The following is a 16,677-nucleotide window of genomic DNA, read 5'->3' on the forward strand; positions in this document are numbered from 1 at the left end:
AACCAGGCAGGAACTGTGGCAAGACTCGGGGACTGGAACCAGGCAGGAACTGTAGCAGGCAAGCAGGAACAGAGGGAGTAGCAAGGCAACTCACTCCGGGGCACGACGCAACAGGAAACCAGGAGGTAAACCTATTGCAAGGCAAAAACTGAGTGTCCGCAGCTGGCTTATCAAGGCCGCGGCGTCTGACGTCAGGAACTGGGTGGAGTCACGCTGGCGGGAAACAGCCTAGAAAAGCGTCCAAGTGGCGTACGCGCGTGCCTAGAAGCAGGGCATCCATGGGAAGCTTCCCGGCAGCGCGGCCCCTGCTGGGACGCCGCCCAACAGGGCGCAAACCAGGCCTCCAGAAGCGGGAGTAGGTCCAGAAGCACGGAGGTAAGGGTCTGGTCACAGCGCTCGCAGGCAGAACCACAACAATCAATGGGTGTTTTTTGAGAAGAGGCCAATAAAAGATCCTGATTTGCATATAAGCTTTTCTGATAATCTTACATGGAATCCCTCTTTGACAAAACCTGTTCTGTATATTAACTGCTTGATGTTTGTATTCTTCTATAGTAGAGCAGAGATGGCACAGCCATAAAAACTACCCAACAGGAATATTCTCCCAAAGTCTAAGTAGAAGATGAGTTGAAAAAGACAACAATGGTACATAAAGTCTCACCATATGTATATATAACAACATCCAAAAATGAAACTTTCGCCCTACTGTATTCAAAACTGAATTGCAAATTACTGTCACTTGAATTTAACCATGTAATGAATGTTAGTAATGCATTCAAAGGTGCTGCCAAATGAAAAAAACATCATTGATAAAGCAAACGTCATTTTAATGTGGCACCAAAAATCTGAAAAATAAACATGATGTTGTTCAAAAAATGAAACACATAGACAAGCTCCTGAAGGGGCCTTCATGGCTCCCATCACTGGACCCTTTATCTGATGATATATAATCTCATTAAATCTGAAGACTTTTTTTGAAGTGCTAACTCGGCAGATATGGATTATACCATTCTCAACCCTTTCTAGAGAGGTACAAGAAATTATTTTGAAATGTTGGAATATTTTGAGATCAATGGTATTTTTTAACAAGCCTCTATTTTTGCCAACACCAAGGGCCGTAATTTTAGGGACCTTTTGGTTGATACATCAGAACGCAATGTAGCTGATTCAGCTTCAGTAACACATGGACAATATGCATGTGAGAAATGTGTGGGTTGTCCAAATGGCTTAAGATCTGTGTATTCCAACATCCCTTTTTATACCCATTAAACATACTCTTCATGAGCATTGCACATGTGAAACATCGCAAGTGATTTATGCTATTCTTTGTACCTGTCAGAAAGTGTAAATTGGGCATACTAAGAGGGAGATTAAGCAAAAATTATACAACACAAGAGTTGTATTAGATCACAAAAACTGGATGCTCCATTAGTATCACATTGGATAAATCAACAACATATTGTTGATCAGCTGTGGCTTTTTATTATTCAACACGTGTCTATGAGAAAAAATGGTAATGTCTCCCTTTGCCTGCGTCTCAAAGCACAATCCTATACTTTTAAATGGCACATTGTTCACCCATTAGGCTTAAATAAAGTCATTGAATGGGAAGACTTTTTTTATTTAAGGTTTTAATAAAGTTGTGCCATACAAAGGGCCAGATTTTCAAAGGATTTATGCCCGTAACCACTCCTGCGCGTGCGCAAGCCCCGGGACACACTAATGTCCTGGGGCTTTGTGAAAGGGGCGAGGCGAGGTGGGACCGAGGCCTCCGGCACAGCGCCCATACCAGGGGATCTGGTGCCGGCTCTTGGCCGACGCGTGCAACCTATGCCTGCCCAGAGGCAGGCGCAACTTATTAAACAAAGGTTGGGGGGGTTTAGATAGGGCTGGGGGGCAGGTTAGGTAGGAGAAGGAAGGGGAAGGTGGGGGGGCGGAGGGAACAGGGAAAGCCATCGGGGCTCCCCTAGGGCTCGGCACGCGCAAGGTACACTAGTGTGCACTCCCTTGGCGTGCCGACCCCAGATATTATAACCTGCGCACCGTTAGTTATCCTTTTATCACTAGGTCTCTGTGATGCCTGTTATGTTTATATCTTCATACATTCCAACTCTCCAATCTAATTTTTTTTAGATTTCTGGCATTCACATACAGTCACATTTGTGGCAACAACCACAGAAATCATTCTGGTACCAAAAATATCAGGAGCTGAAAAAGTTGCAATTGATTTCAAAGCTCCTCTCAGGCTCTGTGGATTGCAAAATTAATATCCCTGAAAATCAGAAGCCCTTGTAATGATGCTCTATTATAGTATTAATAGGACAATTCTGCATCAAAATCTTAAAGATACATTTTTCATTATCACTCAAAGCCAGTGATATTTAGTTTGACAAAGTCTGCAGAATTTTGTAAAATTTAAAATCACAGAAAATGACATTTTTGGCAAACAATTTCTCCATGAGCAAAATGAGCAGTTCTAGAATCTACTGCAACGTTACTTCCGACTCCAAGGAGTAGGAGAGGAAACTATGACTTACAGCTTCCGATTTACCTTACTAAATCTATTTGGAGTCTTTCTATCATATGTCATACCAAGGCAAACATGTCCCTGTTATTTTGAACTGCCTATCTTTTTTTTTTTTTACTGTAAATCATTGATTGATTCCAAAAGAGTATAATCCATCTTCTGTGGTACATTTTAGATAAAGGCATCCAAATGCAAGCTTCCATTATCACTTCCTCACCATAAATGAACGAAAAGAAGGAAAACAAGAAAAATATATTAGAAATGAACCATCTGTTTCTTGTTAAAACAGCATGAAGCCTTTCTTGCATAAAATCACATCACCCTACTGCTCAATTCATATTTATAGGAGTTGCGGTTTCACCAGCATGTGACAGTTCTTGTTTTAGAATGGTTACTCTGGAACCAATGATCAAATTATTAATGTCTGGTTTAGGTGTTACAATCCACCTTGGATGTGTAAAGAGTGAAGGAACAATATATCAGAATAATCTCGAAGAGCCTAACAGTACATGAAGAAATACTAAGGAGAGAGAAAAAAATGTACATGTTACAGAGATAGCATAGAGATGACCGACTTTCAGCTTTGTTTATCTGGATGCATGGCAATCAACTTAGAAAGGGTAATTTTCAAACAGCCTGCACATCATAACAGTTTGCGTGTACAAGCAGGTCCGTGTTCAATAAGCCAGTGAGCACTGCAGACAAGTTATATGGATAAAATTAGTCAGATAACTTGAGATGGATATTCAATGTGTTGAGTCTCCAGCTGAATATAGTCAAAGTTATCCAGGTAAGTTTAGCAGGATAACTTCAAACCTAACTGGATATATTTGAATATAACATATTCAGGGAAGTGTACCCACCAGGACGATCACCCACACCCCAACTCACAAAGTAAGTAAAATGATGTTGCGTCATTGCTCCCCATAGATGTCCGCTCCCCACAGGATTCCAAAAAGACTTAAAACAGGTTGCAAGCCATAGCAGCCTCAGGAACATCCCTGTCCCTTACCCTGATATTGAAAATGCCATGTAGACTCCAGGGAACCTCCTAACCCCACTCTCCCTTCCCCTTCTCACCTGCAACCCCTACTCTAACCCTTCCATCCCACCTGGAATCCCCTAAAACTGTTGAAGACCACTAGGAGCACAATACATTTTTACCCATGCTCTGGGCGGCGTCCAACACTGCTGACATGTAACACTCTGACAGCAATACCGGTAGTGTATTTCTCTGGGAGAAGTAGAAATATCCAACATTTTGACTAACCAAGGAAGGTGGGGGTAGTGGATTGGGCCTGCTGGGACAGCACAGTTATTCTTGTTGTACAGAGCCAGTTAAGGTTAAAGTTTTCTGGGTACATGAACCTGATTAACTTTAGGATTGCTCTAAGGCAGTCCTAAAAACCTATTTGGATAGCTTAACTGGATAAGGCTGAATTAAGGCATTACCTGGCTAATTTATGCAGATAAGTTAGACCTACCTAGGAATACTTCTGGACAGTCCCTAACTAATTTGCTAAGTTGTTAGCCAACTAATGAAGGTGAATTTTAAAAGGCCGGGGCACACCAAAACCAGGAGATACACAAATATGTCTGGCCAGCACTTGCCAAGTGGATTTTAAATGGCACCTACGCATGCTCGTACTTGCCGCTACGTGCACAAATGAAAATGGATTTCAACTTCAAATTGGCACGTAAATACTTATGCACACAAGCGCGCACCGAAGTCCTCTGCCACGTAACTTTCCTTCTGCTGTGGAGGACGTATAATGAATAGAATATACATAAATAAATTGACTGGCTGGATTTTAAGGGTCGGGGCTAACAGTGGGGAACAGAGGCTATTAACCTAGGAGTTTTGGAAGTCCTATCCCATAACTGGGCGAACTGGGAAAACGACCAATGGTGTCGGCGTGCGAGCCTCTTAAAATCCCCCCACTTACGAAGTAGAAGCAGCATTTTGCATGCACAGGTGCGCCCATGTGCATTTGCATGCACATGGGCGCATATATGCACGCAGGTTATAAAACAAGCGTGCACCTGGTTGCAGACCAACAAATGTGCATACATGTGTGCCTGCACGCCTGTTCAAAAGTTACCACCTTAGCCAGAAAAATCGGAGGCAACGAAACAGGCAGAAAATTTAAAATTCTGGGATATGTCTAAGTCCATCTTAGCCAGAAAAACCTCTTTGAATAAGGAACTCCTGGTGCTTAATATTCAAAATGAAAATGTGACATCAAGAAAAGTTAACAAACTAAAGATGTTTTTGGTTTTTTTTTCAGTGTGTATGCAGTCATGGAAACATTTTTATTTGTACCTAATAATAATGTGGGTAAAATTGAACATCAAAAGTAATTCGAAAGAAGATAGTGATGAGACCATCAACTCTTTGTCAACTAGATCCTTAGGTAGTTCAGTTTTCAGGGAAACCTTCCCTGGAGTCATATACTTTAAAATGAGCTTCATGCATTAGCTGTAAAAGCAGAGCATAATTAGGCAGCAGATTATAATTCCTTGAATTAGGTGACCAACATGAAGTTGCCAAAAAAGGCTGTTAAGCTTCATGTGGTCTTGGCTCCCAAAATTCATTCATGTTGATGAGAAACTGAGACAGGAAACCTGCTTTTGTACTTGTTTAGTTGAGAGTTCCATGATGGTGGGAGGCAGGAAGCAGCGTTTATATAAGCTGGCTGACAGAGAAAGACTTTTTTCTAGCCCTTCAGTTAGTTCCTTGGATGAGATAAAATTTAATTTGTAAATTCAAAAGAATTCTATTCTCAAGTGCACCTCTTTCATGCTTCCCTGTTTCCATCTGTCTTCCCACAATTTATAAGCAAGGAAACAGAAGGATAAAAGAAAGAAAGGAGTTTTGCATAATGAGTGTACCCCATGCATTGAAAAACCGTATTTAATTGGTTGGATACCAGTGGCATGAAAAATATAATACAGACAACATTAAAGAACATTGCTTTTATTTATAAATATCACACCCAATCATTCTATGAAATCTAAGGTCATTTACTATGCTGCGAGAGGGAATAAATAAATGCAGAGGGGTGTTCTGAGGTAGTTTTCCACTCCCGTGAAAAAATATCAGGGAAGCTTCACCACAATACATTTTTTTGTTTTGCAAAAGAGTTCCACGAGAAAAAAAAACATTTGCAGGGAAACAGGAAAAAAATGTGCCATTGGAGCCCCCTTCATATGGGCTGCCATTGATTTAAAGGACCACCAGTGGACCAAAATAACCACCCTTCCATCATTAAATTTCCCTTGGGGTCTGGGTAGACCCCTGTCTACCCTTGCCACCTGTCGAGGCAGCCCAGCATAGGGAAAAAAAAAACAGAATAAAAAAGACGTGGAGTGCCCTTCCCAAACCCCATACTTTTCAACAAATGTAACCCCTAGACCAACCCCCCCCCCCCATATCTAAAAACCCTGGTAGAAGGCATTCCCACAATTCCCCCACCTTAGCTCACCCTCTGGACACCCCCCCCCCCCCCAAATACCTTAGAATAGGTCCCTGCTGCCTAGTGGTATCTCTGGTATTCTGGAAAGGTCTGGAGTATCCACTAAGCTCTAGACCAGTTGCCATCATCTTGCCAACCATCCTTTGCCCCATCACATGATTCAGGGGCAGTCCAGAAAGTGGGCTAGGGTGGGGAACTACCAGATTACCAGGGAGATATCCTAAGAAAGGTAGCTCTGGGGGAGGGGGGGGTGAGAGTTGAAACACAGGGATGACTTTTTTTTTCAGATATTGGGAAAGTGGGCAAAGAATCCTCATGCAACTATATCTTACAGCTGGCCCAGCAGGGACAAAAGTAAAAATAAATAAATACATATATATATATATATTCCTTGCTTATAAATTGTGGGAAGACAGATGGAAACAGGGAAGCATGAAAGAGGTGCACCTGAGAATATATATATATATATATATATATATTTTTTTTTTTTTTTTTTTACTTTTGTCCCTGCTGGGCCATCTGTAAGACAGTGGGAGAGTGAGTTGGGGGTCTACCAGTGAGGATCTATTCCACATGGAAAGGATTACCTTAAGGCCATGGCTGGCCCTTTAAATTTTATGCAGGAAGCATCAGGATGTGCATTAGAATGTCGATGTGCCTGATTAAAATTTAGCTATAACTCCTGAGCTGTAGCTAGCTTTTCAAGAAATAACCCGGCTTGTATTCCTTTTGGCAAGCCATGTTATTTGATTTGGTATCGGTGAGCTGCTTTGCATGCATTTAAAAATGTTAAGCATGCAAAGCAGCTCATTTCAATATAAGGCATGTTTTCGGCCAAAATATTGCATGATATTGCTAATATCATGCAATTATGTATGATAAATAGTGTTTTTGTGTGAAAAATGCTGCTTTCTGTGCATTATATCCTTATCATAGCTCAGTAAGTATACCCCTAAATTTGGCTCTATACTGAAAAAGGCTAAAAATATAATAAAACAGTTATAATGTCAGTTCTCTGAACTGATGCAAAAGCATGCCAAGACAAAATTTCTTTTGATTAGCAATTTGGTCTCTAAAATATTCATTAAAAGCACGTTATAAGAGAGTCAAATGATATGGTACACCTACAAGATAAAATAAACTTCAGATGGAGGTCATTCACTGAACCATGTTATTTTATCATCTGTGAAGCAAAATATTAAGGGGTATTTCCCATGATATTTTATTGCTTCCATGAGAATATATCTCGATGGGTTCCCCGTGATATTTTTTCTTGTGGAAAAATTCCGCAAGAAACAATATTGCAGGGAAAGGGCAAAAACGCTCAACGGCAGCCTCTTCGTTATCACTTAGCTGGATAACTCCCTATTTACCCAACTAAGTAGTGCTAAATATTGGCTCCATATAGTTTACATGCTAAAAATGTCAGTTTACAAACTCCTATTCTTTCTCTGAGGAAAGAATAGAAACACAAGAAACTAGTTGCTTTTATCTGTAAGTGGAATTATTTGACTTACTAAATTCAAAGCCTACCATTAGGTAAAATAGACAAATTTTAAATTGGAACCCAGCTGCAAAGGGCAGTTTTTCTTGTAATGGTATGGTTCTAAAGTTACACACAGGGGGTCATTTTCCAAGTGGATTGCACGCGATAAGGGACGTTTCGCACGCAAAAAGTCCCTTATCGCATGGGATAACAAGATCGGGGCGGCGTCAGCCCTGGAAGAGGAGGAGTCGGGGTGGCACCGGGGCTGACGCCATGAAGACTTTACCGACAGCGAAAAGTACGCTGCATTTTCACTGCCAGTTTCGTGCCGAATAACTATACCTTTTATGGTGTAGTTATTTGCTGCGATACCAGCAGCGATCGCACCGCGGAGGTGCGATCGCTGCCGGCTATCGCAGGACCGCCCCTCCATTTCGCCCCCCCGCCCCCCGTTACCACTGAATTCACTAAGCCTTGCAGCATTAGTAAATCCAGCCCAGAGAAGCTGTAACCACATTGCTGAAAACCAGAGAAAAATTTGATCAAACCCTAAGAGAGGACACAAACACCATAGTGCATGACAAGGGAGAAACATCCATTAAAGAAGTCACCTTTTAAAAATGTGTAGCTAAAATAATGCATAGTAAATATGAACTGATTCCATCGACGTCTGCTTTATGTACAACGTGTGCCAAAGTCCACTTTCCAGAGTACCACAGCTAAGATTATACCTCCTCTGTTGTGCGGAACTATTGCGGAAGAAGGTAATAAAAAACTCAGTCAACAGTTATTAATTCCAGAGATATTTTAATTCAAGTGTTTTGATAAGCTGTCAGGCTCAAGAATACTTTAATCCAAAAGCAATTGAACCTTCTGTACTGGCCTTCCACAAAAGGCTCCACACCAGCATATTCAAGCAGAGCACAGAATCCAAAACCATAAAGGCGAACTTTAAGGGATGCATGTGCACAAAATAGAAGATGCACACGTAAATACTGATGCATGAAAACATTTGCTTGTGTAATAAAGGGGCAGGTTAGGGCAAGTCAGTGACATTCTGCAGTGGGGACAACATTTATGTGCATAAGTTGCAATTTTATTTTATTATGCAGTGTGCATATGGCTGTTACCTGCACATATTTACTTCTGCTGTTTATTAGAGATGTGCATTCATTTTTTCCGAAATGGAAAATTTCAATGAAATTGTCCAATTCGGCATGTTTCGGGAACCCCGAAAAATGATCGGGATTTTCCCATTTTTTCACGAATATTTGTTTTTTGGATTAGTGGTTAGTGCGCACTAACTCCCTGTTAGTGCGCGCTAACTCCCCGTTAGCGCGCGCTAACAAAAACTAATAAAAAGTAACAGAAAATAACAAAATCTAATGTTTTTTGTTAGCGTGCATTAACGGGGAGTTAGCACGCACTAACAGGAGTTAGCGCGCACTAACGGGGAGTTAGCGCGCGCTAACTCAAAAAGCGATTTTTCGTGAAAAAAAAACCTGAACTGCAAAAAAACGACATTTTCAGTGGCGGCTGAAAAACAAAGAATGACACGAACACAAAAAACAATTCACATCTGTACTGTTCATCAGGTGTAAATCAGAATAAAACTCGTTATAGCAAAATACTGACTTCTACCGTGCAAGTGGGAGGATTTTAAAAGACATGCATGCTGACACCATTATGAGTTTCCCAGTTCGTTCCCAGTTCACGGAGGCAAGGAATATGACTTCCAAACAGCCCTATTTTAGTAGCCTCCCTTCTCTCCTGTTAGACCTGACCTTTAAAATCTCACTGATCTCCTTAGATTATTTTTACAACTTACACATCATCCATAGCAGAAGTAAAGTTACTAGGCAGGGGATCCCGGGGCAGGCCAGTGAGCATTAGTATTTATTTATTTTTTTTAATTTAATATTTATTAATTTTTAATATTCACTTCCAGCAAATATAATACAGTGCGTAGATAACATAAATCATTAGAATTTTAAACAAAAATACTTTTCATCTCTTACTCAGTCATTACTTAACATAACTTGTTTTTTCTACTATTCCAAGAAAATGGGGGAGACTTAACAAACGGCGGTTTACAAGAATTTCTTAACATATTTTAACTCAGAATACTGACCGTCGAGAGAATGCTTTTTCTGGAGCATAAGTATTTATGTACAAATTTCAACTTTAAATCCAGGAACGCCCATGCCCCACTCACACCCTAGCCCTATTTTGAACTTTAAATTTATGTGCACAGCAGCAAGTATGTACATATCCGGGCGGCCTTTCAAATCTGCTCGGTGCGCACAAGCCCAACTTGTGAGCGTTTCTCCAGGTTTTGGCTTGTGCCGGGCTTTTAAAATTCACCTTCAACCTTTATGAGAGAATTCAATTGCAGAAAAAAAAAACACCCTTCTATTTGCAAATGTAAGTCAGCTGAAGCATCTAAATTTATGTATCTCAGTTTTGAATCATCCCTTTCAACTTTTGTTTTTAATTGATTCATTATCTTTTTTATAAGTGTCATCATGTCAACCTTAAGATTTCATTGCCTTTGATCTAGATTTTTAGAATAACTATAATACAGTACTCTGAACACATTTTTAAACATCTATCTTTTGTTCCTTTAATTGTTTCCCCTTGAAGCCGTCCCTTGTCATTGCCTAATTTGGTTATACAAAGTGAATATCAGCCTTACTTAGAAGAGGTTTTTCATACAGAGGTGCTCACTTATAAGAGACTATCCATTCCCTATAAGCAAAGCATGATATTATACTGTTAGAACTACTTAATGTCCCATTGTAATACACTAAATGGAAGTGAATGCCATAGATAAAGCTCTATTAAATTGCTGTATAAATAAAACACACCTCCATTAAGTTGATTACAATTTAGTATCATTATCTTATGAACTGATTCATGATAAATTATGTCTCATGTGCTAGAAGAGCAGGTTTGGTTGCTCTGATTAAGTAAAGGGATGTACAGCGGGCCTGCAATGAATCTGTTCCACAATAAGACATCACCTTGGGAATCGACTGCATTTATTATAGAGAATGTAATTCCACTTTTCCTGATGCTCATAAATACAAATAAACTTTCAACAGGTCAACCTAACAGATAGAAATTAGATCTGTGTTGGATTTCCGGGTTGTGCTCCTGCTCCTTGGGCTGCCTGAGACTAGAAGTAGAACTTATTGTACTGCATTTATAGCAGAACCAGTGGTCAACCAAACATTGCAGCACTAATGACATCTGTAATCTATGATAATAACTATTAATGGTAACTTTCAAAATGACGTGTGTGCATATTTGCCGGTGCAGGCAAATGGACACACCTATTTTATACAATACATCAACTGTCAGTGAACCTGGCTTCTTTGTTTAATTAATTCGTACCAGCTAATATCCCATCCAATGACCAAATAATTTTGTAGGACAACTACTCATAGGGTCTCGGTATTCTACCAGACTCTTTTTGTGGTTTGGGTCCGATTTAATATATATATAATTTTTTGTATGTTTTTGTTTTTTTTAATTTTTTAGTTTTCTTACTTTCTTTCCATCACCCTAATGAGAGCTCCAAGATGACATTTCAAATTACAGTCAAGTTAAATGTAACTTTCTTAATCCCAATTCAAAGTAATTCAGCAGTGATACTCATCTGCATAGCCCAACACGATCGCGTTTCGGACCCACACTTTTAAGGTCCTGCTTCAGGGGAAACGATATCCATCTGGGACATTTTGAAAATAACTGCATTGGCTCGGAGCCCTAGGGTGTGCTCTGGGCCCCACTAGACCAACAGGGTAATGAAAGTAAGGGACGGGGTGGTTGGAGAGGGTGGGATTAAGGAGGCAGGCAGGAGGTTCAGGAGGTTAATTGTATGGTCAGAAAGGGGGGGGGGGTTGGAGGGAGGGGGCAAGTCTGGGCACCAAGTTTGAACAGCAAAGGTGCATAGATACCCCCCACTTTCCAACATAGACATAGCCCTGTTACCCTGGATATCAAATCTGAAGGCCCACTTTTCAACATCAAGACTCAAAAGATTAAATATGATCCCATACTCCCCCACGGACATCAAATCTAAAGATCTGAACTGGCTTTTACCCCAATGTGTCTGAAACCAAGATGATCTGAAGAGGCCAGTCATCGAAGACAATCATTGCCCCAATGCACTGTGTTACCAAAGTCAATGCTGACTGCCTCTTTCTATGAGGCAATGATATTGTAAAACACACTTTCTACTCCATGCTGGCCTGTAACCAAATAGGGGTAGGGGCTACTTGCTTGTCACCTTTTGGAGAAAAGGGTGGGGATGGGGGTTACATTGGGAGACTGAATTCCTCTTTCCTATCATTTTACTGCTGCTGCTTTGAGTGGGAGGTGGAGGCCCCAGACTAGTACTGGTGGCCTCTCTTCAAACTATTGCTAATAACTGTTCTTTTTCAAATGATGTTGAATAGCACTGTTTGTAAGATGACCAATATCTTTCCCCTACAGATGGACTTACAACAGTCATGCACTCTGTGAAACATTTGCTCTCTCCTTCTCTAAAGTGCTTCCACATCTATGATGCTTGTGGGATCCCCTCTCCCTTTCTGGATCCTTTATTGCTGGTGCTGGAATTGGAGTTGAAGACAGACCAGGAAGGAAAAGGCCAGAGACATCTGTAATGCTCTACACTATCAGCTCGTCCTTGGGGTAATCTTTGCCCTGAGAATATCCCTTACTGCCGCCTAACACTGCTTGAAGAATAGCACACAAGTAGACTTCCCTAATCCTCTTTAGCTGCTAGCTGTTCACTATCTTCTGACTCTAGGAATCCCAGAAATTATTCATCTGAATCACTACTTTGTTCAAAGGTTTTCTGCAGACAGTCCCCATGAGGAAAGATGAGGACTGCACTGCTTTTGACTTCTCCACTGAAACTGTCCCCTCTCCTCCGTGCTGATCCCTCTCTTAAGTAACTCTGAATTCTTCTGCCTCTGCTGTACCATACTAGAGGGGGAGATGTAAGCACTGCAGACAACTGTTCTTCTAGCTTTTAACCTGACCCTGCCTCTGTAACTACTGTCATGCCCCCCCCCCCCCCACTCCCCAACCCGGTAAAATAACCTCCTGCAACTGGTCTGATAATGTTATCATTTGTGCTAGATGTGCTGGTGCTGGTTGACAGTACAGAAACAGGATATCTCCATAGAAACCTTCCTTTCTCATTCTTGCCAAATCTGGCCTTTGTTGCAATAGCCATAGCCAATGGCATGATGCAGTTTTACAAGGATGATTAGTAGAACAGGCTGAGCTCTTTAGTGTTACACATAAATAGTGTGGGCATACACAGAAACACAGCAGACAGTCATAGACTTTTGTGACACCCAAATTCTGATGGAGGAAAGGCTGCAGTGCTATTGTAAGTCTGCTTCCAATACATGAAAAAAAAAAAAACCACAGCATTCTCCTCCTACCTGCTGGAAATAGTAAAACACTGTATCTCCACAGCCTTATAACTTCTGTTGATACTATAACCATAGGAGAGATGGAGAGATCAGTACCTTCTATCACATACTAACAAAAGTAAACAACACTTGTAGCCTAACTTCCTCTCTCCTAAGTAAATCATTTTTAAAACATGTTCTTTTACTCTGAAACTCCTAGAAGTACAGAAAGGATCGCCCTTCTATCTGAAAACTAATCAAATGCTTCAAAATGGTGATTAGCTCAAATTTGCTTTCAGTTTCAGATAAAAAAAAAAAATGAGGATGTCACTATCAATGCATGCAGCTGCCAGCCAGGACTGACTGGTTGAAGAAGTGCTTCACCTTGATTTATTCTTCTCCTTTTTATCCTCTTCCCATTCAAGTTCTGCTCTAACTTCAGTAGAAATAAGCTGACTTTAATGTAGCTGTGACAGAGTATGGAGCAGAAACTCCCAAAACCTTGAAGGACTGGATCCAGAAATCTGCCCTGGTCTACCTTAAACAGCAGGGAATTGGTTCAGGTAAAAGTCCCTCAGAAGGTATATAATAGAGATGTGCAAAACCCGAACCTTTCGGTTTGGGCTTTGTTTTCGACGCGCCGCAGGAAATTTCGTATTTCCCACAGTTCGGGCCTTTAAAATTCAGGGGACCCAAATTTTGGGTTAGTGTGCACTAACTCCCTATTAGTGCACACTAACATTTTAACGTTAATGTCCACTAATGGGAGTTAGTACGCGCTAACCTGAAAACCTAATTTTCCCAAAATTTCGGGAACATTTGGTTCAGTTTTCGGGTTCCCTGAACCAGGATGAATTAGGCAATTTTGTTGAAATTTCAAAATTCATCCTAAACGATTGCACATCCCTACTATATAACTAGCCAGACCAAGGAGGGAACAGGAAGACCAGGGGAGAAAAGGAAGCCTAGAGAAAGGGAACCTGCTGAACAGTAAGTTGTTATATTACATTTGTGTTGTTGGACTGTGAAGAATGGCATACATGCTTTTGTTTGTTTTCTTTTCACTAGTAAAGCAGTTTATTCAATATTTCTTCCAGAGTCGAACTTGAATCTTTCCTATGAGTACTCTAAGATCACTCATTGTGCCTGTTAGGGAGTATATCAGAAACTCCCTCAAACTACCTTAAGAGACCTGCCACAGAGACCTAGCCAGGTCTTCCTTAAGGATCATCACTGCAAAGGATTCTGGGCATAGGGAGGATCCCTTCAGCCTAGCATAAATTGACAGCACCCAGAGAGGTTAGGAAGGCCCTGAGGAGCAGATACGCAAGGACCTGCAATCTTTAAAGGACTGTTCAAAACCTGAAGTAAGGTGAGCTGTATTGTTTGTTTTGACTCCTGAAGTGAAGGTTTGCTGCCATAAAATTGTTTTTAGCTTGATTTCACTGTAAATAAATTGCACTTAAGGAACTGCCAGAGTCTGTATCCTGCTACTACTCAAGCTATCACAACGCCACAGTCCCTGAAAACATATGGAAACAAACATTTTCATTATTTTCAAATCCCTTGTCCATTCATTTCATTTGGAACAAAATAAACCAAAAATGTTCTTTTTCAGTTTAGCTCCCCATTCATTCCAAAAGAAGCCATACCCTATTAAAAAGCTCCCACAGACTTTGCTCAATGCAAGGAGTTTGAAAATTGCCTTAATGAATAGCATGTTATTCCACATTTTTAGTGCATATGCCCCACATCTATAATAAGAGATGGGATCTTTCTATCAATTTTAGCTTTTTGATAATGATATTTCTATTTTAATTCTGTAGATTACCAGTAGGCATTTCACTATGCAATGACAATATGTATCCACCATTTGTCTTATTTTCAAAAATGTTCTGAATCTTGTACCAAGTAGTATAGGGGATAGAGAAAATACATCAGTCTATTAACTGGGAACAAAAGATACAAAAAGTGTTAATATCTTTATCTGTATGTATGTCAATGAAGTAATACAGAGAAAAATTAACGTTCCATAGGTGCCTAGTTTTGAGTTGACAGATTGCATTGAAGTCAGCAGTTTAAGTACTTCTCAATATATATTCAAGTAGAGGTGAAAGGACGAGAGAACAGCAGTTAATTTCCCTGTTCTTAGCGGTCACTCCAATGAAGTGTGAAGCAAGGTCACATTTCAGAAACTAGCAAAAAAAAATAAGCATTATACGCTTGATTCTCTCAGAGCTGGAACGTAGACACATTCCCAGCAGAATGATACTCGTTTACTTTGGCAAACATCAGTTATCCAATATTATATACAATGTGGTTAATTTTCAAAGGGTTTTCAGGGGCCTAACTGTGAGTTAATTGGCTCCTTAAAATTGTCTAGGGCCAATTTATTAAATGTAGGGGCCTAAACGTGGGTAGCTGTAGTGTTGAAGTTAGGTTGGTGAAAAAAAGAAAGGTGCTTTACACTGGTTCAGCAATAATCACCTAAATTAGGATCCTCAATCTAGGAAAATGAGCTTGATATTCAAATGACACTTAGACAGATAAGTAAGACTTATCTAAGTGGTAGCCAGTAACCATTGAATATCTGTTTACATTCAGCAGTCAACACTTTACTGGATAAGTCACTTATGGCATAACTAGCCAGCGCACTTGTCTTCCTAAGTTAACTGGGTAAGTTAGACCTGCTCAATAGCAGGTCTAAACTTAGCCAAATAAAGTAGCGCAAATAGAGGGATATGCAGCAGCAGAGTTGTGCTGCTGAATATCCCATGTAAGTTAGCCAGATAAGTCTTATCCAGCTAACTTTCTTACAGGCCGATACAGTAAAAATCGCGGGAGAGCGGGCGAGCACCCACTCTCCCGGCGCACGCATAGGCCACTCTCCTGTGCGCGCGATTCATAAAAAAGAATATTCAAATTAGGGCCCACGGTAAAAAGAGGCCCTAGGGACACTAGCGCGTCCCTAGCGCCTCTTTTTGGACAGGAGCGATGGATGTCAGCGAGATTGACAGCCGACGCTCAATTTTGCCGGCGTCTGTTCTCAAACCTGCTGACAGCCATAGGTTAGGAAACTGGACACCGGCAAAATTGAGCATCTGGTTTTCAACCTGCAAGCCATGGCCGATTTTAAATATTTTTTATTTTTATTTTTTATTATTTTTAACTTTTTGGACCTCCAACTTAATATCACCATGAAATTAAGTCGGAGGGTGTACAGAAAAGCAGTTTTTACTGCTTTTCTGTACACTTTCCCAATGTCGAGAAAAATTAACACCTACCTTTGGGTAGGTGCTATTCTGAAAGTAAAATGTATGGCTTGGCTGCATATTTTACTTTCTGTATCGCGAGGGAATAACTAATAGGGCCATCAACATGCATTTGCATATTGCAGGTGCTATTAGTTTCGGGTGGGGTTGGACGTACATTTTCGACGCGCTATTAACACTTCTGTATAAGGGGTAAAGCTAGCGCATCAAAAATGCGTGTCAAATGCAGGTTAACAGTGTGCTCCACCGGAGCGCACTGTACTGTATTGGCATGTTAGTTGGCTGTGTCTGAATATTGACTTCCTTATATTTAGAAACCTAGGGGGTAATATTCAATCTCTGGCTGGATTGCAATGTCAGCCGGATAAACTTATACGGCTAACTTTGGAGGGATATTCAGTGATGTAGTGACACTGTTGAATATAGCTATCTTAAAGTTGCCAGAGAACTTTATCTGACTAATTTCAGTACTGATCCTTGG

Source organism: Rhinatrema bivittatum, chromosome 1, assembly GCF_901001135.1.
Source record: "Rhinatrema bivittatum chromosome 1, aRhiBiv1.1, whole genome shotgun sequence".
Taxonomy (NCBI): Eukaryota; Metazoa; Chordata; class Amphibia; order Gymnophiona; family Rhinatrematidae; genus Rhinatrema; species Rhinatrema bivittatum.